Source organism: Salarias fasciatus, chromosome 5, assembly GCF_902148845.1.
Source record: "Salarias fasciatus chromosome 5, fSalaFa1.1, whole genome shotgun sequence".
In the NCBI taxonomy this organism is placed as follows: Eukaryota; Metazoa; Chordata; class Actinopteri; order Blenniiformes; family Blenniidae; genus Salarias; species Salarias fasciatus.
The window spans coordinates 33,059,676-33,084,558 of record NC_043749.1 but is presented as its reverse complement, the minus strand read 5'-3'; the positions used below and the strand labels follow the sequence as shown (position 1 = coordinate 33,084,558).

The window sequence follows — 24,883 nt, the reverse complement described above, 5'->3', positions numbered from 1 at the left end:
GCAGAGGCGTGGAAGCTACAGGAATTGGGGCAGGCAGATTGACCCCCTGCAGCAAAATTCTGCAGTCCTGTCGCTTTAGTCTTTTATTGTGCCCCTGCGTCAGAGTTGTTTGGTTGACTGCATACAGCTGAATGGTGGTATCCTGCATTACATGCCGTTCCCAAGGACCAGCTGCCTAATTCTGTTGTCGTCCCTGAGAATCAAATGTAAACCTCGTGAGAGCATGTCCATCCTTTTTTGCGGGCTCGTGTGAATGTTGCAGAGCTTTATGAAGACTGATTCCACCAGGCGACAACAGTCTGGCCACTGGGCAGGAGATCCCGAGGAACCGAGGACACAGCGGGTCCTGCTCTCCACCCCTGGTGTAAATTCTGCTTTGGACCTGGGTTGTTTATACCGCCCGGTGGTCAGGCGCACTTGGTGCCGAGCGGCGTAGGCCACACGCTGCTGATCATGTGGCAGTAAATTTTGCCACAGAGCAATGATGGTGCTGGCCTGCTGATTAGAAAGGGTCTGTGCATTTTCAGTCCGCAGTGCCACCAAGTACTCTGCCAGGCTGTTCACTCGGTCCATCCCTGGAATATGATGCTCATCCTCAGCCTGACAATGTAACAGTAAATGAACAATTAAAAACAATCCTACTACAAGCAAAAACATAACATTTAAGTGCAATATAACCTGATATTACCTCCTGTTCAGGTGCTGCTGGGCTCATAGCTGGTGGCCTGCAAGGAACATCAGCTGAAGCAGTGGAGACAGAGGTGGTGATGGTGGTGGGAAGAGGAGCAGCAGAGGCTTTGCTGGAGGTGGAACATGATGCACCAGTGGACTGTTACAGAAGATAAGATGACCATTAGTAATAGACCGTTGTAATAAAAAAAATATGGTATCCAAGGATTAACAAGAACATCCCACCTGTCTGTGAGAGTGTGCCCGGCTCTTTGCAGATGGAGCAGAGGAAGCAGCAGGTGGAGCAGAGAGAGAGAGAGCAGCAGGTGGAGCAGAGAGAGAGAGCAGCAGGTGGAGCAGAGAGAGAGAGCAGCAGGTGGAGCAGAGAGAGAGAGCAGCAGGTGGATCTGTGGCAACAGCAGTGGTGACAGTGGGAGGGAGAGGAGCAGAGTCTGAGCTGGTGGTACTCAAATCCACAGTCTGAAAAAGATTGTAACACAAATAAAACTTTATACTCAACCAAAAATAAAACACGTTAAAAGTCATTTTAGAATATCATAAATAGCAGGTGTTCCAGATAAGACTATCACCAATACTCACAGCAACTGTAGAGGTCAGCAGAGCAGCTGGAAGGTGGGTGGGAGCAGGGAGGCATGGGGCAGACGAGATGGGATCAGATGCAGGAGGTTGGGGAAAGGCGGGGCTTTCCACAACACAGACTGGGGAGGTGATGGTTGGTGGTGGCTGAGAAGATGGGCTTGTGGTGTCCAAGGATCCTACGGTGGGGTCTACGTCTGCATCTTCAAAGCCTTCGTCTTCAAACTCCCCCTCTGTGCCAATGTCCTCCAGCAGCTGGTCGGTCTCCTCGGTGTCAGGCTCTGTGTTCTGCATGGCCCTTCCTGTCTGCCTGAACAGGTAATCGATACCTATCAGCTCTCCTGGGATAGAAAGTAGAAAAGAAAATTGATAAAAAAAAACAATGGCAACTAATTAATCATGTTGTTCTTTATGTATTTAAGGGCACTTGAGGGGAAATTCTGAACTCACCCGTGTACACAGACGGAGGTTGGAAAGAAGGGACGAGTTTCCTTCCAAGCACCTTGGTACTGTAGGTGTTGACACAGGGAACAAGGTCACCTGAGCAGCTTCGCAGTGACGAGGTCTGGACTGCCAGAGAGGCAGCTTCTCTGTCCTGGTTCTGTCTGTTGAGGCCATCCAGGAGGTACAGCTGGAAATTCACACTGTTGGCACTCGTTCCTAAAAATACATTAAAACAAATAAACACTGTAAGCTGTTGATTTGTTTATTTATTTATTTATTTATTTATTTGAGTTTGCAATACAGACGCTGTGTCTCCATTGCAATAATGTAAAGCTTATCACATTTACCTTGCTGATGAATAAGGGATTAATACAAACCTGGAATGAACCTCTGTAGACGACAGTGGAAACATTCCAGTGACGACGACCCCCTGGCACATCGGTATTTTGGGAGAATGATGCCCTCCTTGGTGGTGGTACTTCCAGTCTGGGGGTACAGGAGCACACCTGGTTGGTCCTGAATGCATTTTATGTGCCTTTTCTGGACTCTCCAAATGTTCTGCATCCTCTCCTGGTCTAAGAGAGGCACACCAAGAAGGTCTCTGCCCTTCACACCCATCAGCTCGTTAAGCAGCCCCTCAATCATGATGATGGTCTGTGGCTCTCCTCTTGTCCGTCTTCTGCAGTGCAGGGCCAGGTCCTCTTTGGTGATCTGCTGGTCCACCAGTTTATCAGTGAGGAACACCTTCTCTCCTCAGCTGCTCCCTCTTGGCCCTCCGCAGCAAGGAAACATCACCGCTGTCCCACTCAAAGATGCAGCAGGACAGCTTGGCCATGAAGGTGGGGTACAGGGGATGTGCCTCATTTGTGCATCCAGATGCCAGCCGCCGCACGAAGTGGTAGATGTCAAGTTTTACAAGCACATCTGGCCACCCACCAAAGCTCTCCTTCAGCTTTGTCTGTTCTCCTTGCTGCGTGCAGCAGTCAGTGTCAACATAGAGGAGTGAGGAAGAGCCACTCCAGCATCACTGTAGCGCCGGATGAGCCCAGCAGCCATCATGTGGAGCCCAGGACCCTCCTGAGCAGTCAAGACACTGATGAGGATTTGGCCCACCTCATTACTCACTGATGAGAGCCACAGACCAGTCCCTCTGGCAACGCCAGACAGTTTTTTGGTGATCTATAATGACACAAAAGCCCACATACAGTGTTGTGATTTCAGATGGGACGAAGCACATTAGTATCACATTTCATCTTCATAAAAACCACAGCATTCAGAGTTCAGGTTGTGATTTAGTGTTGTCATATATGACTGAAAATAATAATTTCATATCGAAGGATGTCCATCGAAGTGATCTACCTTTTTGGTGGAGTCCATTTTCAGGATGGTGCCAAATGTGGACGTTATTGTGGTTTTAATGTGGTCCAGCCTGCTCAAAATGTCTGGCCCATACAGAGCCAACATCCAGCGGTGACTTGGTACTGCTACTGGCTCAGAGGCTCCTGGAATGTGACGGGGAGCAAGCTGGGCCGAGCTGCAAAGTCAGAGCATGCCCCAAGATATCGGCAGAGGCGCTTCAGCCACTCCTCGCTGTGGTTTTCTTTCAGCTGTTTAACCAAACGTGTGGGGCTGTTTCCCAGCGTCCTCTCCCTCAAAAACCTAATGACACGGATGTCACATGCAAATCTGTTAAAAGAAAGAGAAAGATAAACAAAAGAGACACACAGAATTAATAAAGACAGCTAGTGATCAATCTGCTTTGATTCCAAACATTTATCAATCTGGTTTACTCACTTCTGCGTCAGGATCAGCCTGAACTCCAGCCTGTGAGCCATATCCAGCTGGTCAAGGATGGTCTTGCTGGAGGAGATGTCATTTGTTTTGCACCCAACTGACTTGCATCTCAGAGTCTCTGTGATTAAAATGTAATAACTGTCAATATCCAAGACTTTGCGCGCTCTCTTGTGGACACCAGCACCTGGGAGCTGCTTTCTGCACACAGGGCAGTGCAGCCTCACTTTCCACAAGTGATGCGGCATCCACAGGAGGAGCTTGTGGGTGAAAAACCGCTCTGGAGTAGGAGCCTGATGGTAAATAAGAGCAGGCTCTGGTGGTGCGGACCACAACTCCAGGTCTACTCGCAGTCGCTGGTTTTTCCAGATGGCGGCTGAAATCCATCTCTGATCCTGAGCTGGTATCTTTTTTTTCATCTCCGCTGGCAGCCAGTAAAGCTCAGAACCTGGAGCTGTCTGTGCTTCTCCTGCTGGAGCGTGAACAGGGTCGGATGTGGAGAGCTCAGAGGGAGCAGTCGGAGGTGGAGCAGTCGGAGGTGGAGCAGATGGGACACACGCAGAGGTCGTAGCAGAGGACAGTGGGATTGGAGGAGCTGAGGATGAGGCTGATGCTTCCTCATTGTTTCAAGACAGCAGTGTAAAGACAAAATAATGAGGATGCCATTATTACTTGAAGTTTTGTAAAACATCAATGCAAAGAAAATAACTGGAGTGAAAACTTCCTCAGCGCTCTCTCAGTCGCTGGTGGGATGGAGGTGGCAGAGGTATCTCATTTAATAAGGTATGTTGGTATCTCATTTCACGAGATACCAACATACCTTATTTGCATGGAAACCGCAGCTACAAGTTTGCGTCTGGCCAAACAAAGACGATTGTCCCCTCCGCTGCATTGGGCATTTCTCAATCTACAATACAATCTGAATATATCTTAATGCCTCACACTTTTTTAATTTAAGTTTATTCTTAATAAGTGCACACTGAATGCTGATTATTATGTCCAACGTACCTTGACATAAAGATCATGCCACTTTTTCTGGCGTGGTGCTGGTAAGTCACATCACTTACTTAGGAATCCATATTTCTCCCAGGCTGTCAGAGTTGATTACTTGAAATTTCACTCCATTACTCAAAACAATAAACGATGATCTCCAATACCACTATCACTATTAGGCAGAATAGCAACAATAAAGATGACAATCCTCCCCAAAATTAACTATCTCCTTTCAGTGATCCCCGCTCACCCACCTCTCATCTGGTTTCACTCTCTTGATTCATCCATCAATAAATTGTATTGGAAAAATAAACCCCCAAGAATAAAACTGACCACACTTCAGAAAACAAAAACATTAGGCGGACTCAATGCACCACATTTTCACCACTATTCACGAGCAAATCAGCTTCAGTATATCTACAAATGGACCCACCCCACTCAGTCAGACAACACTTGGTTAGACATAGAACAGACAGTTAGTAATGAAATACATTGAGCAGATTTACCATTTCTCACTCAGTCTATCAAAAAACACCCCTGTTTCAAAAACCCCACAATATCATCGGCTCTGACAGCCTGGTGGAAATTACACAGCATCACTGACTCCACTCTGGCACCCTCACTCTTCACCCCCATCTGGCACAACCCGGACTTCACCAGCAATAAACAACCATTACACTTAAGCTCCTGGGCAGATAAAGGGATCACTCACCTCAAACACATCTTCAACAATAACACCCTGGTCCCATTCCCGCTTCTGGTCCAGAAGTTCGGCATCAGGAGCCAACAGTTTTTACAATACCTACAGGTTTCATCATCCATCCAATCAGCAATGAAAAACAGAAACATTGAAAAAACAGAACACAAATTGCACTTTCTGCCTGCAAGCTCAATTTACTTGGCGACAATACTTCAACCAATCAGCGCTTCAAAACAAAAACGCTGGCTAGCTTTAGCTCTTTTGCTCGAGCTTCTCTTCACCCAAACACACACGAAAACGTCTTTTCCTGTTAGAAACTCACCAAGCGCAGACCCTTCAGACTCTTGCTCTTGCTTCATTGTTGCTTTCATCCGTAATCCCAGTTACAAATGATGACCGAGGGCCTGCGGGAGGGGGGCTCAGGGGAGCCATCTTCTCCGTGCCACGTCAACATGGGAAACAGAGCGTTTTCACGGGTAGGGGAGGGGCTGCCTCTCTGAGCAGCACAGCAACGAGCAAAGCTCAAACAGGCAGGCATGAAGGAAAAAGAAAAAACGCTTTGGGGGTGTTTTTGGTGAGTACATAACGATATAACAAGGTTAAAACATAGAAAAAGTGAATTTTGCATGATACAGCCCCATTTAAAGCTCGAAAAAAATAGTCCAAAATGTGGGAACATTTGCTTGAAACAAGCAAAGAAACGTTGTGGTGTAAGAAATATTGACTTAAAATAAGTGTTGTGCTTTATTGATGAAGCTGACTTGAAGAATGTTTTAGTTAATTCCAGAATTTCAATGAGTGACAAAAACAACACGACAGAGCCGGGACGCGAACTCACGAGCTCTCGGGTGAGAGGCGTACGCTCTACCACTAGACTATTACTCCAGACGGTAAAAAGGGACGGTTAAGAAGAGGGTACATCAGAAATCCATTGTAATCGATGCTTCACATGTGTTCCAGCACCTGAAACTCCACAGTGGTGTGAGTGAACAACGCCACACCACCTCCACTCTTCTTTTGTCTGTGTCTGTCAAGCATTTCATCCCCTTCAATGCCAAAATCACTTCTCCACAGCACTGTTTGACCAACTTTCTGATGTTGCTCTGAAATTCAAATGGCATTTGAAGTGACCTACAAACAACATGGTGTTTTTAAAGTTGGTGTAAGGGCCTCAGATATTGAGGTGGATCATTGATCATCTGTTACATTAACAGCAATCCTCATTTGTACAGTTTGGACTGTGTGAGTTTCAATCAATTCACACGTCTTCCCTTTTCCCACAAGGGGGCGCCACCAGACCACAAGTCACGCTGATCTGAGACCGGGGGAGAGCTGTGTTTATTCTCCACATGGAAAGAGGGAAGTCTCCCCGTCACCCGAAAGCATTTCTACATTTGTCATATTTGGTCAGAAGAAAGCACAATGTGCTGCTTTTTGTGTGTGTGTGTGTGTGTGTGTGTGTGTGTGTGTGTGTGTGTGTGTGTGTGTGTGTGTGTGTGTGTGTGTGTGTGTGTGTGTGTGTGTGCGTGTGCGTGTGTGCGTGTGTGTGTGTGGACAACCAATGGAGAACGTTTTGCAATAAATGAGGTGAAAAACATTTGTTCGTCTGCATCAATTTCAAGTTCTTGGCCAAGAGTCACAGACTCTCCTTCCTTCATCTTCAAGTCACACATCACAGAGCTGCACTGACGTATTTGTTGAAAAACCATCCTTGACCAGAAAGCACAACACTTATTTTGAGTCAACATTTCTTACACCACAACGTTTCTTTGCTTGTTACAAGCAAATGTTCCCACATTTTGGACTATTTTTTTCGAGCTTTAAATGGGGCTGTATCATGCAAAATTCACTTTTTCTATGTTTTAACCTTGTTATATAGTTATGTACTCACCAAAAAACCCCCCAAAGCGTTTTTTCTTTTTCCTTCATGCCTGCCTGTTTGAGCTTTGCTCGTTGCTGTGCTGCTCAGAGAGGCAGCCCCTCCCCTACCCGTGAAAACGCTCTGTTTCCCATGTTGACGTGGCACGGAGAAGATGGCTCCCCTGAGCCCCCCTCCCGCAGGCCCTCGGTCATCATTTGTAACTGGGATTACGGATGAAAGCAACGATGAAGCAAGAGCAAGAGTCTGAAGGGTCTGCGCTTGGTGAGTTCCTAACAGGAAAAGATGTTTTTGTGTGTCTTTGGGTGAAGAGAAGCTCGAGCTAAAGAGCTAAAGCTAGCCAGCGTTTTTGTTTTGAAGCGCTGATTGGTTGAAGTATTGTCGCCAAGTAAATTGAGCTTGCAGGCAAAAAATGCTATTTGTAATGAATGAATGAATTGAATGAAGGTTTGAATTGAAAAAGGGTATATCCCTAACCAAGTGTGAGATGCAGCGGAGTTGCCTGCCCTCCCAATCCCCTCTCTTGCAACTCCGCCCTCGTCTTCACACCTGTTCAACAGACCGCCTGACTGACGCCCCACAATGAGGGCGAACAGCTGTACAGAACGTGCGATTCACGAGCCCCCGCTCGAGCAAAGCACGATCTTCCAGGCAGAACTGCTGAACAAATAATGAAATGCCGCGAACACTATTTCAATTGCATATAATGGAGATGAGTGTGACTCCTGGTGCGACCACATGACAGGTTTGTCAAAACCCCACCAACCGAGTCCTGCCAGGTCGCCGACAGCATTGTGACGTCGATTTCACATGGTCTGGCACACCTGTTCTGGTTGCTGCCACAATACCAGCGATTGTTTTCCACTTGTTCAGGTGCATGACGGGAAATTGTGACGTCAGAAAAAGCTGATTGGACGATTGAAAAAACTCACTTCCTGCTCTTCGCCCCGCACCTTCTATTGTGTTTCTATAGTTTTTTTTAAACAAACAATGAGAAATCGCTCTCCGTGCTTCACTCACGTCAGTGTTTTCTTTGGTGTATTCATTGTTCTGCTGCCGTTCTCTCAGTCATGTACCACTAGGTGGCGCCTGGGAGTGAAGCCCTCGAGTTTGTGTTACGAGCCTGTCGGGCTTCCGTAAGCTGGAGTTTCCAGAGTTTTCAACCAGCCCTTTTTTTTTTCTGAGTTAGCATTTGTACTTTTGTATTTTGCAAGTGAAATATTGTCAGTTTAATTTGTTCGGGAAGAAGGTGGAGAAGAGGGGGAGATGGAAAAAAAGGAGAATTGAGAGCTTCTTTCAGTTTTGCTTTCCTCAGCTATATCCTAGCTATTTAAAGTGCTGTTTTTGTTGTAATTGTTATCACAGCCACGTGAGTATTGTTTAATTATGCAATGTGCCAATTCACTTCAAGCAGTTTATATATATAAAACTGAGAAATTTCATTGAAAATCTTTTATTAATTTGCAGTGTCACTGCAGTAAAGTCACCCCCCCCCCAAAAAAAAAAGAACAAACACTGAGCACCATTAAAGGCATAATATACATACGATATAATAGAATTGGTTCTTTTTAAACGTATGTACTTACAAATAATAATGACAGTAACTGAAAACATATTAGTAATAGCTATTTCTTAATGAGGTATAAACTCTGGCTGGACTTTTTGGTGCAATGTGTGCATTTATTCCTCTGTTAATGGCAGATGGCTTCCAAACAGAAGAAGCACAGAGCCATGGGGGAGGAGGAGTGGGTTTCTCACCTGCGAAGGTTCCCTGCTTCCAGCGTTTGGCCCTCTGAGGCAGGAAACAGAGCAGCACCACGCCAGAAAAAGTGGCATGATCTTTATGTGAAGGTAAAGTTGGACAGAATAATTAGTATTCAGTGTGCACATATTAAGAATAAACTTTATTAAAATAAAAGTGTGAGGCATTATAAGATAGATTGAGAAATGCCCAATGCAGCTGAGGGGACAATCATCTTTGTTTGGCCAGATGCAAACATGTAGCTGCGGTTTCCATGCAACAAAGGTATTGTTAGTATCTCATGAAATGAATGTCTGCAGGTGTTTTATTGCGTATGAATGAATTCCTTTTCCTTCCCGGTGCTCTTGCAGCCTTCCAGCAGTGTCCCGGTCACATCCCCCAGCGCTCCAGATCATCCAGGTCCGTCAGCAGCAGCATCTGGACAGACTGCTCCCAGGCCCTCTTTGACTTTGGCATCGGTAAATATTAATGATATTACAGATGTTGGTAATGTTAAAACTGATTACCGTTGCTGTATGAAAGAGGGAACAGGAAACAGCACAGCGGCGTGCAACCACGCCAGAGAATGTGTTATTGAACCCTTTGTCTCTGCTGCATCAGAAGCACCAGGGTGAATGGAAACCAGCTGGTGTGGGAGCTGGAGTCCTGCTTGTCCTGCTCGCTCACCTGGTCCTGCAGAGAGAGGACAGGGTTGTTTGGGGAGGTGTTGACGTGCAGGACGTGGAACTGGTTTTTCCTGCAGAGGTCGTAGGCGATGTTGGTGAAGGACGTGCTGGCCGTCTGGGGCACTCTGTTGTAAATGATGACCGTGTTGTCTCCTCTGGCCGGCGGCGGCTGGTCCTCACCGACACGCCGCTCAGTCTCAGCCACCTCTGGCTTGAGGAGGACGCTCTCTGAGAGGGACGGAGAGCAGGACATGTGAGGACTCCTCAGAGACTGATGGCAGACACCATTATATTCTTGAAGAAAGTTGTGACTAGCGTTTTGAAATGGTAACAAATTTAGCAGGAAGGTTATTATTAATGAAGCGCCTCCCCCTATATCACTGCTGGCCAGTTAGCTGTTAATCATGTCAGTAAAAAGTGGAATTGATGTTTGTCTCATGGTACATGGCAGAAGCAGACCCCCCTGGGAGATGTCTGCCTGGATCTACTGAGAAGCTCCCGGGAGGCCCAGAATCAGACTCCTCGCTGCGATCAGGTGTGGTGAAGCAGGACCAAAGTTCTCCAGACCGAACACCACCCGCTGTGTTTCTGCGACGCCTCTCAGAACGACTGCTCCAGGTGGGCAGGACGGGGCCCTCATGAAGTTATCCAGTATTTAAAAACAAATTCAAACACTAACTGAGAAAATCATACATATTCAAATAATACATAGAAGCTCCTAAAATACCTTATTTTTCTTGACATGAATGCACTGCTCCCGTGAAGTCCAGAAAAAGTCAAGCAGTGCACTAAATTGTACAGATGGGGTCAAAATAACCAATACGAAATCCTGAGGGTGGGTGTCAAACCGTTTTAGAAGGAATTATCGCCATCTACTGTTCAGCTATGTGAATAGACGTTCAGCTTTTTCCCCCTGGACTCTATTTTCACTGGCAAACACCCACGTGGTCCGTGGCCCACCAGCTGAGAAATATTTGGGGAAAACATTTGGAATTGTCAAAAAAGAAAAAAGCTTCAATGCAAAGCTGATAATCGTGGGTGCAACTGTAACTGGTCTGGCCCGCCTGAGATCAAACTGTTGTGGAAGTGGAAAAAGCATCTAAATGATTCTAACAGCATTCACCCCCACCAGCCTCATTACAGAGTCTCACCTCTACAAAGGCTGAGATTACACTCAGGAGGGAGGAGGAATCTGTTTTTTCCAATGAAATGGACTTCATGTAAGAGTTCTAAAAACTGTTGTCCATCTGAAAACGTCAATATCAAGATGAGCTGCTGTCAAATTCAAAGTTCACCCTGAAGAAGAGGCATGCATGCTGGAATCAGTTTTCTTCCAGATGAGCATTTGGAATCAGCTCTTATAAACGGTACTTTATGGATATACAGCGTGGTTCCTTCACAAGCTGCTTCAGTCTGAAACAAAGGAGTCCCTCACTCTCCTGGATCCAGAAAAGGACGTGGGTGCGGGTGTCCAGGCGCCATCATTGCCACTTAGTGACTGTGGTCCGGATCAGCGGCATCAGGTCTGCATCAAGGCCTCCACCGTGTGGAGCTGGAGGCTGGCTGAGGCGCAGGACCAGCGTTGATTGGTGAGGGGTCCACAGACATCCAGTGTGCTGATTTCAAACTGTTATTTCACACAGTCAAAGTGTCTCCAGTGGATCGTTCAGGTTGGAAATGAGGGTCAGGAGGGGTTTTTTTTTTTTTTTTTTTGAGGACATTGATTTCAAGACGACAAAGTCAGAGAATCAGGCAGCTCAAAAAAGGCACGGTCATGGATGTCATGGACTGTTTGCTCCTCTCTCTCTTAAACCCCATGTCTTGATCAGAGGGCTGTCTTTCCGTGGCTGCTGAGGAGGGTTGAGCCTCTGAACCAGGATCTCCATCCTCTATGGGTGGATGTACTGTCATCTGTTATTTCCTGACAGGGTCCCTCATGCATTCTGCTCAACACTTATGCAGCTGAAGTCAATGTCCAAAAATCTGATTTAGAAAAACAAAGCTGGAGTAAAGCAAAAGTAATCCGTCCGCCAAGCAGACGAGCCCGTTGTCTCTGTGACCGCCGCATCGCTGTGAGTCAGCCGCCGGTCGCTGGGCTGGTTTGGACGGTCCTCAGGGAGCACACTGTCACAGATGGAGTGTCCTAACAGGAGAGAGGGCACAGGTTCTATCTTCATCATCATGTTAGCCATCTTCTAAAGCCACAGAGGAAACCTTCCCCATAAAAGGCAGCAGTTCCTTTAAATTCTCTCCAGTGCTCATGTGTTCCATGTGAATGTAAGATACCAAGAGCTGTTGTTGACATCATTTCTCTATGGACGCAGAGACTATTACAACATTTTGGGGGCCTGTTTACATGACAACGGTGCAGGTCCTGGAGCAGGTCCTGGAGCAGGTCCTGCCTTTGACACCTCTATAGAATGAAGTCCAGGTTCGTCCAAGTGGCTCACATCTCATTCACAACCTCTTATTTTTTTGCTGGCTAATACCCAACTGCATCCACATAAATTGTCTTTTAGACAAAATATGTTGTTGTCACAAAATTATTATTGGTCTCACGTATATAATAATAATAATAACAAAGTCCCATAATAATAATAATAAACTCCCAGTCTTGCAAATGGCTGTAGCAAACACACAACTATGCAGCGATTTTCGAAAAGAAAAACTGCAATTTCAACAGGTCTGCGTGGCCTGAATCATAGCCACGTTAATAGGGTTTTTAATAAACCAAACCGTTTGTAAATCCGTCAAGAATTCAGCAAGTTCAGTGTGTTATTGTCTGTGCAGGCTGCTCACCTTCCATCCACCACTGCAGAGGCTCCGGAGAAGCCCCCTCGGGAAGATGGCCGACCGCTGACGCCGCCGACGAAACTCCAATGAGCCATCTGGCCTTTCTACATGTAAATCTATGGCCTGTGCCTCCAATTGAAATAATAATGATTAAAAAAAACAATAGACGATGCGGGGTGAAGATCAGGAAGTGAGTTTTTTCAATCGTCCAATCAGCTTTCTCTGACGTCACGATGATTTGCATATTTCCAGTCATGCACTTGAAAAAGTCGGAAATAATCGGTCGTGGTCTGATCAGAACCGGAGTGGATCTGAAGCCTTTGTGAGATCTATGTCAGAACCACCTCAGCAGCCTGTCGGGGGTCCTGTTGGTCGGGTTTGGGCTGACTTCCCATGTGGTCCCACCGGGAGTCACAGCCATCTCCATTATACGCTACTTAAATAGCGCTCGGTTATTGTCATTGTTCAGAAGAATGCAATGAAATTGAGAAAAGCAGCTGTCGTGGGCAGTGCAGACAAAAGAGACAAAAGGACAAAATAGTGCAAGACAAAAATAGTGCAGAAACGGTATAAAATAAATAGACTAAAAGTTTGCGTGTCTTGCAATATAAATATAAATATATGACGCAGTTGGTGGTCACATGTTGTTCTTGTTCAGGGAGTGGTTATGGTGCAGTATTCAGGGCAATGACAGCTGTAGGATAGAAGCTGTTTTTGAGTCTGTGTGTTTTTGTCTTTATTGCCCTGAAACGCCTCCCTGAGGGTAGGAGTTGGAAGAGGTGGTGGCTGGGGTGTGAGGAATCCCCGATGATGCTGCGGGCTCTCCTGAGGCAGCGGGTCTGATAGATCTCCTCCAGAGATGGAAGAGGGCAGCCAGTCAGCCTCTGGGCGGTGCTAATAATCCTCTGGAGCTGCTTCCTCTCCGCCACTGTACAGCTGGAGAACCACAAGCAGACGCCATGGCTGAGTACCGACTCCACCAGGCAGCGGTAGAAGGACACCAGGAGCTCAGTTCTTAAGTTATTCTTCCTGACAATCCTCAGGAAGTAGAGTCTCTGCTGTGCCTTCTTCAGAATGGATGTGGAGTTTGCAGTCCAAGTCAGGTCTTGGCTGATGTATGTGCCCAGGAACCTGAAGTCTTTCACTATCTCCAGCCTGTCCCCGCTGAGTGTGATGGGCTGTATGTCTGGTTTACACCTCCTGAAGTCGACTAGCAGTTCCTTTGTCTTGGAGGTGTTGAGGGTGAGGTTGTTGATGGTGCACCAGTCTGACAGTCGCTCCACCTCCATCCTGTAAGCAGTCTCATCTCCTCCAGAGATGAGACCCACCACCGTGGTGTCATCCGCCAACTTGATGAAAGTTGTTGCACTGCTTACCGGGAAGGCTCTGGCTATGGAAAAGCTCCGGAAAAACATAGTGTGTCACATATTTTCATTGATTTTTTTTAATTGAGATTTTCTATGTTTAGGTCTGGGCTTTTCTATGTATTCACATGTAAATATCATACACAATAGGACAATCTATTTTCAAATGTTTTTTTTTTACAGTAAATTAGCTCAAGTAGGAGATAATTACACAACAACTTCAAGTAACATGTTCATCAGTGACCTCTGAACCTGACATACACCTTAGTAGCTGGAGTTCCACACAAAGCTGCTTCACAGTCAGTCTCCAGTCTCCTCCTCCTCTAAGTGTGGCTGCTCAGCTGTGGGAATACAAGGATGCTGGAAAATGACAGATTGACAGAGAGACAGGTGCGCACGCACGGACACGGGCACAGGCGCACTCACACACACACACACACACACACACACACACACACACACACACACACACACACACACACACACACACACACACACACACACACACACACACACACACACACACACACAAAGCAGCACATTGTGCTTTCTTCTGACCAAATATGAGAAATGGAGAAATGCTTTCGGGTGACTGGGAGACTTCCCTCTTTCCATGTGGAGAATAAACACAGCTCTCCCCCGGTCTCAGATCAGCGTGACTTGTGGTCTGGTGGCGCCCCCTTGTGGGAAAAGGGAAGACGTGTGAATTGATTGAAACTCACACAGTCCAAACTGTACAAATGAGGATTGTTGTTAATGTAACAGATGATCAATGATCCACCTCAATATCTGAGGCCCTTACACCAACTTTGAAAACACCATGTTGTTTGTAGGTCACTTCAAATGCCATTTGAATTTCAGAGCAACATCAGAAAGTTGGTCAAACAGTGCTGTGGAGAAGTGATTTTGGCATTGAAGGGGATGAAATGCTTGACAGACACAGACAAAAGAAGAGTGGAGGTGGTGTGGCGTTGTTCACTCACACCACTGTGGAGTTTCAGGTGCTGGAACACATGTGAAGCATAGATTACAATGGATTTCTGATGTACCCTCTTCTTAACTGTCCCTTTTTACCGTCTGGAGTAATAGTCTAGTGGTAGAGCGTACGCCTCTCACCCGAGAGCTCGTGGGTTCGCGTCCCGGCTCTGTTGTGTTGTGTTTTTCACTCATTGAAATTCTGGAATTAACTAAAACATTCTTGAAGTCAGCTTCATCAATAAAGCACAACACTTAATTAAGTCAATATTTCTTACACCACAACGTTTCTTTGCTTGTTACAAGCAAATGTTCCCACATGTTGGACTATTTTGTTCTAGCTTTAAATGGGGCTGTATCATGCAAAATTCACTTTTTCTATGTTTTAACCTTGTTATATAGTTATGTACTCACCAAAACCCCCCCAAAGCGTTTTTTCTTTTTCCTTCATGCCTGCCTGTTTGAGCTTTGCTCGTTGCTGTGCTGCTCAGAGAGGCAGCCCCTCCCCTACCCGTGAAAACGCTCTGTTTCCCATGTTGACGTGGCACGGAGAAGATGGCTCCCCTGAGCCCCCCTCCCGCAGGCCCTCGGTCATCATTTGTAACTGGGATTACGGATGAAAGCAACAATGAAGCAAGAGCAAGAGTCTGAAGGGTCTGCGCTTGGTGAGTTTCTAACAGGAAAAGACGTTTTCGTGTGTCTTTGGGTGAAGAGAAGCTCGAGCTAAAGAGCTAAAGCTAGCCAGCGTTTTTGTTTTGAACGAGCAAAACTCAAACAGGCAGGCATGAAGGAAAGAGAAAAAACGCTTTGGGGGTGTTTTTGGTGAGTTTTAGTTAATTAATTTTAGTTAATTCCAGAATTTCAATGAGTGAAAAAAACAACACGACAGAGCCGGGACGCGAACCCACGAGCTCTCGGGTGAGAGGCGTACGCTCTACCACTAGACTATTACTCCAGACGGTAAAAACAGACGGTTAAGAAGAGGGTACATCAGAAATCCATTGTAATCTATGCTTCACATGTGTTCCAGCACCTGAAACTCCACAGTGGTGTGAGTGAACAACGCCACACCACCTCCACTCTTCTTTTGTCTGTGTCTGTCAAGCATTTCATCCCCTTCAATGCCAAAATCACTTCTCCACAGCACTGTTTGACCAACTTTCTGATGTTGCTCTGAAATTCAAATGGCATTTGCAGTGACCTACAAACAACATGGTGTTTTCAAAGTTGGTGTAAGGGCCTCAGATATTGAGGTGGATCATTGATCATCTGTTACATTAACAACAATCCTCATTTGTACAGTTTGGACTGTGTGAGTTTCAGTCAATTCACACGTCTTCCCTTTTCCCACAAGGGGGCGCCACCAGACCACAAGTCACGCTGATCTGAGACCGGGGGAGAGCTGTGTTTATTCTCCACATGGAAAGAGGGAAGTCTCCCAGTCACCCGAAAGCATTTCTCCATTTCTCATATTTGGTCAGAAGAAAGCACAATGTGCTGCTTTGTGTGTGTGTGTGTGTGTGTGTGTGTGTGTGTGTGTGTGTGTGTGTGTGTGTGTGTGTGTGTGTGTGTGTGTGTGGACAACCAATGGAGAACGTGTTGCAATAAATGAGGTGAAAAACATTTGTTCGCCTGCATCAATTTCAAGTTCTTGGCCAAGAGTCACAGACTCTCCTTCCTTCATCTGTCTATCAATCAATTTAACAAAAGATCAAGAAATATTACTGCAGTATTAAATAAACTACATTCCCTTTCTCAAAATCTGAGGCTGTGACTCAGTGAATAAGCAACAAATAAGTTCCTCAAAGGTTCAACAACTGCATTAATGATGTAAAAAACTTTATAAGCATCAAATTCAAGTTCTATTCAACTTCATGAGCATTAATAATTCAGTCTAATATATCTTGGCTGCTTGGCAGTTGTTTGTTGACTCTGCTGTGTTGAACCATCAGTTTAAACTTCTCCTCTGTTGTTTGCTCACTTGTCCAGCGTTCCAGCCCCTTCCTTCCAGATGGTCACCTTCCTCCATTTTTCATCAGATCACTGGAGAACTCTCCATTTGCTTCCTGCTCACTGGTACTTTGGCTCCATCTAGCGGCGCTGATGTGTAACAACAATCTGGTCCTCGATGATAGTGAGACCCCATTTTGGAGAATTCAATTTTTGGAAAAAAACAATGCCTACATTTGGGCCAACACGGTATTTATTTTGTTACATGTCCATGGTGGATCATCTTGGGGATACATCGGCTACAGAGTTTCCTTTTTAAACGTTCCTCGTTGCTGGTGTGCATTGTGATTGATTTTTCTATTGAAGAAACTCCAGCTCTGGGTCCTCCTCTTCATCAACTTCCCATCCAGCGATGGAAGGCAGGGCTGCGGACGAGACAACAGGGGATTGTGGTCTGAATAAAAGAATACGCACAAATCTTATTGATGAAAAGTTATCATTATTGACAGGAAAAAGAAAAAGCATGTCAAATGATGCCATGTATTTGGTGATGTGGTAAATAGCTGTGGGTGCTGTGTCTTCTCTCTTGGGGCTGGACACATCAGGTGAGGACAGAGTTCTTTCACCTGTATTGACATCATACATATGAGTAAAATTCAAATGATAGCGGTTTATTTCTTCCTGCATCTCTGGAAGTTCTTCAGCATCTTCCAGGAACAACAGTTTGTCAGCAGAAAGGTTGCTGTCCTTCTGGACTTTCTCCGAGTCCTTATTTATGCTGCTGGCCAGGTATGTGGCTGAAACCAAGGGCATTCTCCAGCAGCCACATGAAGGCTGGCCCTTGGTATTTGCCAAACTGCAGCTTGCAGCTGGCCAGAAGCTGCGTCCTGTCAGATAGATCTCCACCTCGGGAATGCACAAATTCACAAGTTCTGACAAGTTCTGTAGTTTGGTCCATGTGCAAACGGGTCCTCTCCTTCTGCTTGGCCTCAGCGGTGGGCACCAGCACTCTCCCTTCAGGGTGAACAGGGAAGACTGCACTCTCTCCAATTACAAGATGGAAATAAGCAAATGAAATCATGATTATTACAACAAATGACACTGCCATATTTGCCATCTGAATGAGAGAAATGAGTCGCCTGGGTGATTCATTCTAATATTTACTAAATACTGGTCACAGGAAAACTTCCAATCTCCACAAAATCATGTCTTTACGCTTTTACGACACAGTTTTATATTGGCCAAAGTCAAAGGATGGTTTAATAGTACACATACACATTTCACATCAACATGTCACATTTAGAACTCAAACTTATGATACACATTAGTTGTTGGAGATAAGTTCTACACGGAAAGAAAATATTTTTCATTTTTCCATATTTTATTTTGAAAATGTCATGAACTACACTTGAACAATTTACAGAGATGTTTAGGAAAAAACTATTGAAAAGATAAAAGATTAGGCTTCCCACATCACAATACTGCTTCAGCTTTCACATTTTAAAACTTTCATTTGGCAGGTTTTCACTTTAAATGCGCAAATGTACCCAGTTTCGCGCATGCGCACTGGAGATTGACGTAAAACCAAACAAACGTTCTGATTGGCCAAAAACGGGCCACAATTTATCAGCCAGCACATTGATTTGCCATCAATGGGCTGAAACGGGGCTTTAAATTGCTGGAACGTATTGCCAAGCTCTCGGGAGCATGCGCATTTAGCCTCACGAGCGTGACCACAGAGCTGGGCTGGCCCACATCAAGCCCGTTGTTGTTCAAGTTCATTGTGAAAATGTTTCTTTTTTTCTTTTTTCTTCAATGAAAAAGAATCTGGCCTTTCTGCCTGAACTCTGCCATCTACCTGTTGAGCCTGTGAAAAGCCAGTCGCTATTGATTAGTTGGGTCTGCAGAGAAGAGGAGCTGATCCCGGTGAGTCGGTGGCACAGAGAGCAAAGCATTGGGCCCTTTTTCAGGTGTGTTGGACTTGTTTGTGCTGTGAAAGTGTAGGTGACATTTGTTAGTTGGTTTTCGGTGTGTTTTCATATGAAGCTGAACGTGGAGTTTGATGCAGCAAACAGTGTGTTGAAATGAAGTGAGATTTGGCGCATGCGCACTGGAGGCCAACGCATCCTCGTGACGTCAGTAGGCTTAAATACGCCCTCTGTCTTTGTTCTACTGGGCCCCCGTAGTGTAGCCTTGCGGTTAGCAACACAGGCCTGGGACTGCAGGGTAGCGAGTTCGGTTCCCGCATTAGCATACATACTGATCCACTGCAACACGATCGAGACACACATGAACCACCTTAGAACCGCAGAGCTACTCTGCGGGGGCTACTTTTGCCCACATTCTTTACATCATCCTGTTTGCCAGCTTTCCTCCACCGTAACCTCTTCAATGTGCTTTTAGCATGCCAGCTAATGTTAGCTACTCTTGCTAGCATCGCTTCATTATACTCTGTTACTTTGGACATTTCTCCATTTTATTTTCACAAACTCATTTCTCTTTCAACAAATGAGCGAAAAACCACTGGAGAAAAACTCGAATACTCAACACGAAATAATATCAGGGGGACTTCAACACAACTTTATTTGCACATTAAATCAATCATAGTTCGCTCAATACTGCGCATTTTTTTCATCTGCAAACGTCATTCAAAGAGGCATGATAGAGGCCACAATTTTTGGCGTTTTCAAATGTTTATAATGAATAAAATAATATTTTAGAAGATGCTGGCAGAGCTGTATGCCGTAGTCTAATAATTAATCAGGGATATGTCTATGTTTAGAGCAAGGTTCCTGCTATGTCTCAATAATTATTAATAACTGGCGGTTTTAATAGACTAATTTAATATTTGTAATTATTTTGTTTAGTTTAATTTTATATATCTATTTATATACACATGTCAAAATATAATATAATGTCATAAGCCGACTGTTTTAAAATGAAGACAAGACAGAAAGACATAGAGAGAGAGAGAGAGAGAGAGAGAGAGAGAATCACAATGATAAGTAATGTATGCCATGTAATCAATAGAATATTTCCCTTCAACAACGCTAACAGCCTTATTGTGATGCTCCTACTCTTTCAACTACAAAAGCAACTTAAAGAACAATTTAATATCGCAATATCTGACCTCATCCAAACACAATACATGAGATACATGGGAATTGCTTTAGATTGTCTGTTTTCTTTTATTCTTTGTTTATATTTTTATAAGATTTCTCTTTTGTTCTTTTCTTTTCTCTTTGTTTTTCTTTTTCTGTTTTTGAGCTGGATTTTAATTCATCTTCTTATGTACGACTTTTACATGGTCATTTCTTTTTTTCCACTTTGAATTTGTGCAGGAGCAGCATTTGTACAAGCCTTTTGGCTTTTTTTCGTTCCTATGCACATAGTCATATTGTTTTGACTATATGTACAAAAAGAAAAAAAAGATGGATGGAATAACGCCATCTCTAAGGCGGACAACCTTGTCCTGTCCTGTGGAAATCCTGCTCTCTGAAGTCTCACTATACAGCACAGACGAGTCTCTTGCTGGGAAATTCTCCCTCCTTAGAGCGATCTCTCACTTCTTCCTCACATTTCTGTCTTTAGAAAATATGCAAAATGAAACAGAAGATCAACACAAAATCATCTAAGAGTTCACTTTCTTCTTTTTCATTCTATTTTATTCCTTAAAGTTTCTTAGAACCTCTCATTCTCATTTTTCAAGTTAATGCAAATCTGTTCCTAAAAGTTGCTGTAATTGTTAATGAGTCTACAGTCAGGTGTGATGTTGAAAAAACGTTTAATCCTGTCTGTGAAAAGTTATTCCTTGAGCCCTGCTCGCTACCGTCCCACACACAGGTGTCACAGCAGAGCTCCGGCTGAATCTCCACACAAATGACTGGAGCGTATGCGCCTCTGGACCGGACCAAGATGGCGGCCGTATTTCTCGTTGCGCAGCGCCCCAAGCGGGGTCTACTCTTTATTATGTCTATGGTGGCAATGACCAGCCCCAGTCACTGATACGCACATTCTCACGTTGGTGTTTGGTGAAATATGACAGGTCATTTACGGTGTTCTGACTTTACAAATGACACACTTTGCGCATTGGGCTCAAGATCACAAACATCTTTCTCAATGCTGACAAATCATCATTGGTCCTGAGGTCTTCATACTGCCGTGTGAATAGGGCTTTGGAGTCTCACTTATAGGCCACAGCAGCAAATAAGTGGAAGGTTGATACAATACACATTTTGCACTGGTGACGTTTATTGGACGAACAAGCTTTGGCTATGTTACAATATGATTTACACTGGGAGTGAAACAGTCTTTGTAACCCTTCACTTTTTACAATTGTGTCTGTTTGTTTTCCTCATTGTTGCCCTGCTGGTAGCTGTTGTGAGTCCATATTTGAGAAGATGTTGGTGTCAGCTCTGTCCTCTCTTTGTAGGCCAGCCGAAGCGGTGCATCCACACAGTTTCCAGCATCCAGGGATGTTTCACGGCAGACCGGCCCCCTGCAGACCCCCTCTGTGAGCACACAGCTATCCTTGAGGATTCTTCAGCCTCATTTGAGAGGAGCAGGTCTGGAGCCACCCTGACTACAGTTCTTTGTGATGAAGTGGAATCATTTGGAATCATTTTTGTGTTGTAATACTTTTCACTTGCAGTGTAATTTATGGCTGTCTTTGTGTGTCACATGGGTGGACTTTCTGTAGTGAAGATTCTATCTGCTTACAGGTGTCCAGGCCACGGCGTCCTGCAAGGATTTAGTGTTGGGCCATCCGCTGCAGAGCTTTTGTGTTCCTCAGCAACAGCAGTAAAGAGACCTTCAGAGAGATGTGTTGTGGACCTGGAGGAGGATCTGGAGCAGGGCGATGATCCATTAGAGGACAGCTCTTCAGCAGCAGCTTCCAAACATCTGGACTCTACCTCTGACCCTGCAGATGCTGCCACGTTGACCGAGTCAACATTGTTGTAGTAAGTTACTCAAACGTTTCTGTCGTTGTGTGTTTTAGATTGTATGTCATAGTTGATGAGCTGAAACTATAGGATATTACAGCAGTCCTGCAATCAGTCCAATGTTCATGTCATTTTGTAGTTCAGTATCAGTTTGTTGGGAACAATTTTGGACAGATGTGTGTCCATCTCTTGATGTAGTTTTGGCTCATTCTTAATGGAATGCCCCTACACTGGCATTGTTGGTCTTTCATTGTGTGGCTGTGGAATTGTGAAGCTCAGTTGCTCACAACACATTTGTCTTTTTCTACAGGGATGAAAGCAGATGAAGCGATGAAGATGTGTCTGTTAATGCATTGTGGAATAACAGGGAGCCAGTGGAGAGATTTTCAAACAGGCGTGATGTGGGACCTCCTGTTGGCGCTGGTCAGCAGCCTGGCAGCTGAGTTTTGGACGTACTGAAGACGAGCAGCTCTTTCTGGTTGAGGCAGTGAACAGGCTGCTGCAGTCGTCCAGCCGCGAGGATATGAACGCATGAAGGATCATTTCAAGCTCGTTCTTTGACACCATGGGTCTGAGCTTAGCGATATTGCGCAGCTGGAAGAAACAGTTTCTAACAAGTTGCCTTGAGTGATGGTGTAGTGACATTTTATTTGGAAATGAGCGTCAAACAAAAGCAACTCATATCCACAAATGTGTCTCCACCTGTTTTTACACAATGAGATTTGTGAGACTTAAAGCCTTTCACATAAAATATATTGGTGATTGACAGAGACAATTTAGAGTCACTGAAGGTTACACACACACACACACACACGCACACACAGGCACGCACACACACACACACACACACACACACTCACACACACTTCTTCAATTTAGCCTTCCAAATATGTTTTACAAGTTCCAAAGTCTTGAGTGAGAGCACCGTATCGGACAACGCTGATTATAAGACGACCCCGATTTTTCAAATGTCATTTTGTGAAAATAAAAATATGCTGAAGACAATAAGGTTACTCATAAAATGTTTTTTTATTGTTTTATTGTACGATTATTGTAGGAAAACTCACAACAGACATAACATTTCATGTGATTTACGAGCAAGAAATATATGAATCCTGAGACGAATTATGTAACCGGCCTTTCAAAGCTCTTGTTTCTAATTCCATCTGGGAAAGACAATTCAAAATTCTGCATTGGCTTTTTATTTCTCCTGAGAGGAGGCACAAAATGTATTCTTCACTTTTTGAAATGTGTAACAAATGTCATTCTGATGTTGGCATCTTCTTCCATTGTTTGTGGGCCTGCCCACATATTTTGCCATTTTGGTCATCAGTTATTGGTCAGCTCTGGACTGTATTGTTTTGTAATTCAAGTTTTTATTTTTTTCACAACTCAGAAATAGACAAACAAAAACAGACAGCAATGAACAATACAAAATGTGGCCAAACTAACATACAAAATGAGTACTCTACTTTAATTCACCGTGTCTAAAATGGTTAAGATGTTTCAAAAATCTGAGCCCAGGATTCAACAAACTTATCCATGTCATTATTCACTCTAGCCAATAATTTTTCATATGTTACAATTTTCTGCATATTTTCTTTCCACCTACTAAACTGTGGAGCAGAAGGATGTAGGCATTGTTTTTTTCCAAAAATTGAATTCTCCAAAATGGGGTCTCACTGTCATCGAGGACCAGATTGTTGTTACACATCAGCGCCGCTAGATGGAGCCAAAGTACCAGTGAGCAGGAAGCAAATGGAGAGTTCTGCAGTGATATGATGAACAATGGAGGAAGGTGACCATCTGGAACGAAGGGGCTGGAACGCTGGACAAGTGAGCAAACAACAGAGGAGAAGTTTAAACTGATGGTTCAACACAGCAGAGTCAACAAACAACTGCCAAGCAGCCAAGATATATTAGACTGAATTATTAATGCTCATGAAGTTGAATAGAACTTGAATTTGATGCTTATAAAGTTATTTACATCATTAATGCAGTTGTTGAACCTTTGAGGAACTTATTTGTTGCTTATTCACTGAGTCACAGCCTCAGATTTTGAGAAAGGGAATGTAGTTTATTTAATACTGCAGGAATATTTCTTGATCTTTTTTTAAATTTTTATTGAACATTTTGTACAAAGCAGAGCATCACAAAAACAAAGTAAGAAGAAAACAACAACAACAACAACAAACAAACAAACAAATAAAGAAAGAAAAGGAGAATAAGTCCTTATCTTGAGATTCCTTTGGCCAAGCTATGGACAATAAGCCAGATCGCAACTTCTGTGCAGAGGAACAGTCCAAACAGTTCAAGAAAGGGTCCCATGTCCTATAAAATTCATATGGCTTGTTCTTTAGTAGAGTGGAGAAAGTGTGTGTGTGTGTGTGTGTGTGTGTGTGTGTTTCTGTGTGTGTGCGTGCGCGCGTGCCTGTGCCCGTGTCCATGCGTGCGCACCTGTCTGTCAATCTGTCATTTTCCAGCATCCTTGTATTCCCACAGCTGAGCAGCCACACTTAGAGGAGGAGGAGACTGGAGACTGACTGTGAAGCAGCTTTGTCTGGAACTCCAGCTACTAAGGTGTATGTCAGGTTCAGAGGTCATTCATGAACATGTTACTTGAAGTTGTTGTGTAATTATCTCCTACTTGAGTTAATTTACTGTAAAAAAAAAAAACATTTAAAAATAGATTGTCCTATTGTGTATGATATTTACATGTGAATACATAGAAAAGCCCAGACCTAAACATAAAAAAAATCTCTATAAAAAAAAATCAATGAAAATATGTGACACACTATGTTTTTCAGGAGCTTTTCCAGAGCCAGAGCCTTCCCGGTAAGCAGTGCAACAACTTTCATCAAGTTGGCGGATGACACCACGGTGGTGGGTCTCATCTCTGGAGGAGATGAGACTGCTTACAGGATGGAGGTGGAGCGACTGTCAGACTGGTGCACCATCAACAACCTCACCCTCAACACCTCCAAGACAAAGGAACTGCTCGTCGACTTCAGGAGGTGTAAACCAGACATACAGCCCATCACACTCAGCGGGGACAGGCTGGAGATAGTGAAAGACTTCAGGTTCCTGGGCACATACATCAGCCAAGACCTGACTTGGACTGCAAACTCCACATCCATTCTGAAGAAGGCACAGCAGAGACTCTACTTCCTGAGGATTGTCAGGAAGAATAACTTAAGAACTGAGCTCCTGGTGTCCTTCTACCGCTGCCTGGTGGAGTCGGTACTCAGCCATGGCGTCTGCTTGTGGTTCTCCAGCTGTACAGTGGCGGAGAGGAAGCAGCTCCAGAGGATTATTAGCACCGCCCAGAGGCTGACTGGCTGCCCTCTTCCATCTCTGG

At 44.6% G+C, this 24,883-nt stretch overlaps 1 protein-coding gene and 1 long non-coding RNA gene across 2 annotated transcripts in view; one reads left to right on the top strand and one right to left on the bottom strand.

Annotated features, from left to right (window-relative positions):
• The window catches only part of LOC115388518 (heparan sulfate 2-O-sulfotransferase 1-like), a gene marked incomplete at its 5' end in the record, with an annotated part of 183,075 nt that overhangs the window by 80,451 nt on the left and 77,741 nt on the right, over window positions 1–24,883 (top strand). The window lies entirely within an intron of this gene.
• LOC115388751 (uncharacterized) lies at window positions 2,804–3,581 on the bottom strand. Its single transcript, XR_003931513.1, has 3 exons — window positions 3,505–3,581; window positions 3,070–3,396; window positions 2,804–2,889 (listed from the first exon to the last, which is right to left on the bottom strand). It is a non-coding gene; the product is annotated as an uncharacterized LOC115388751 (long non-coding RNA).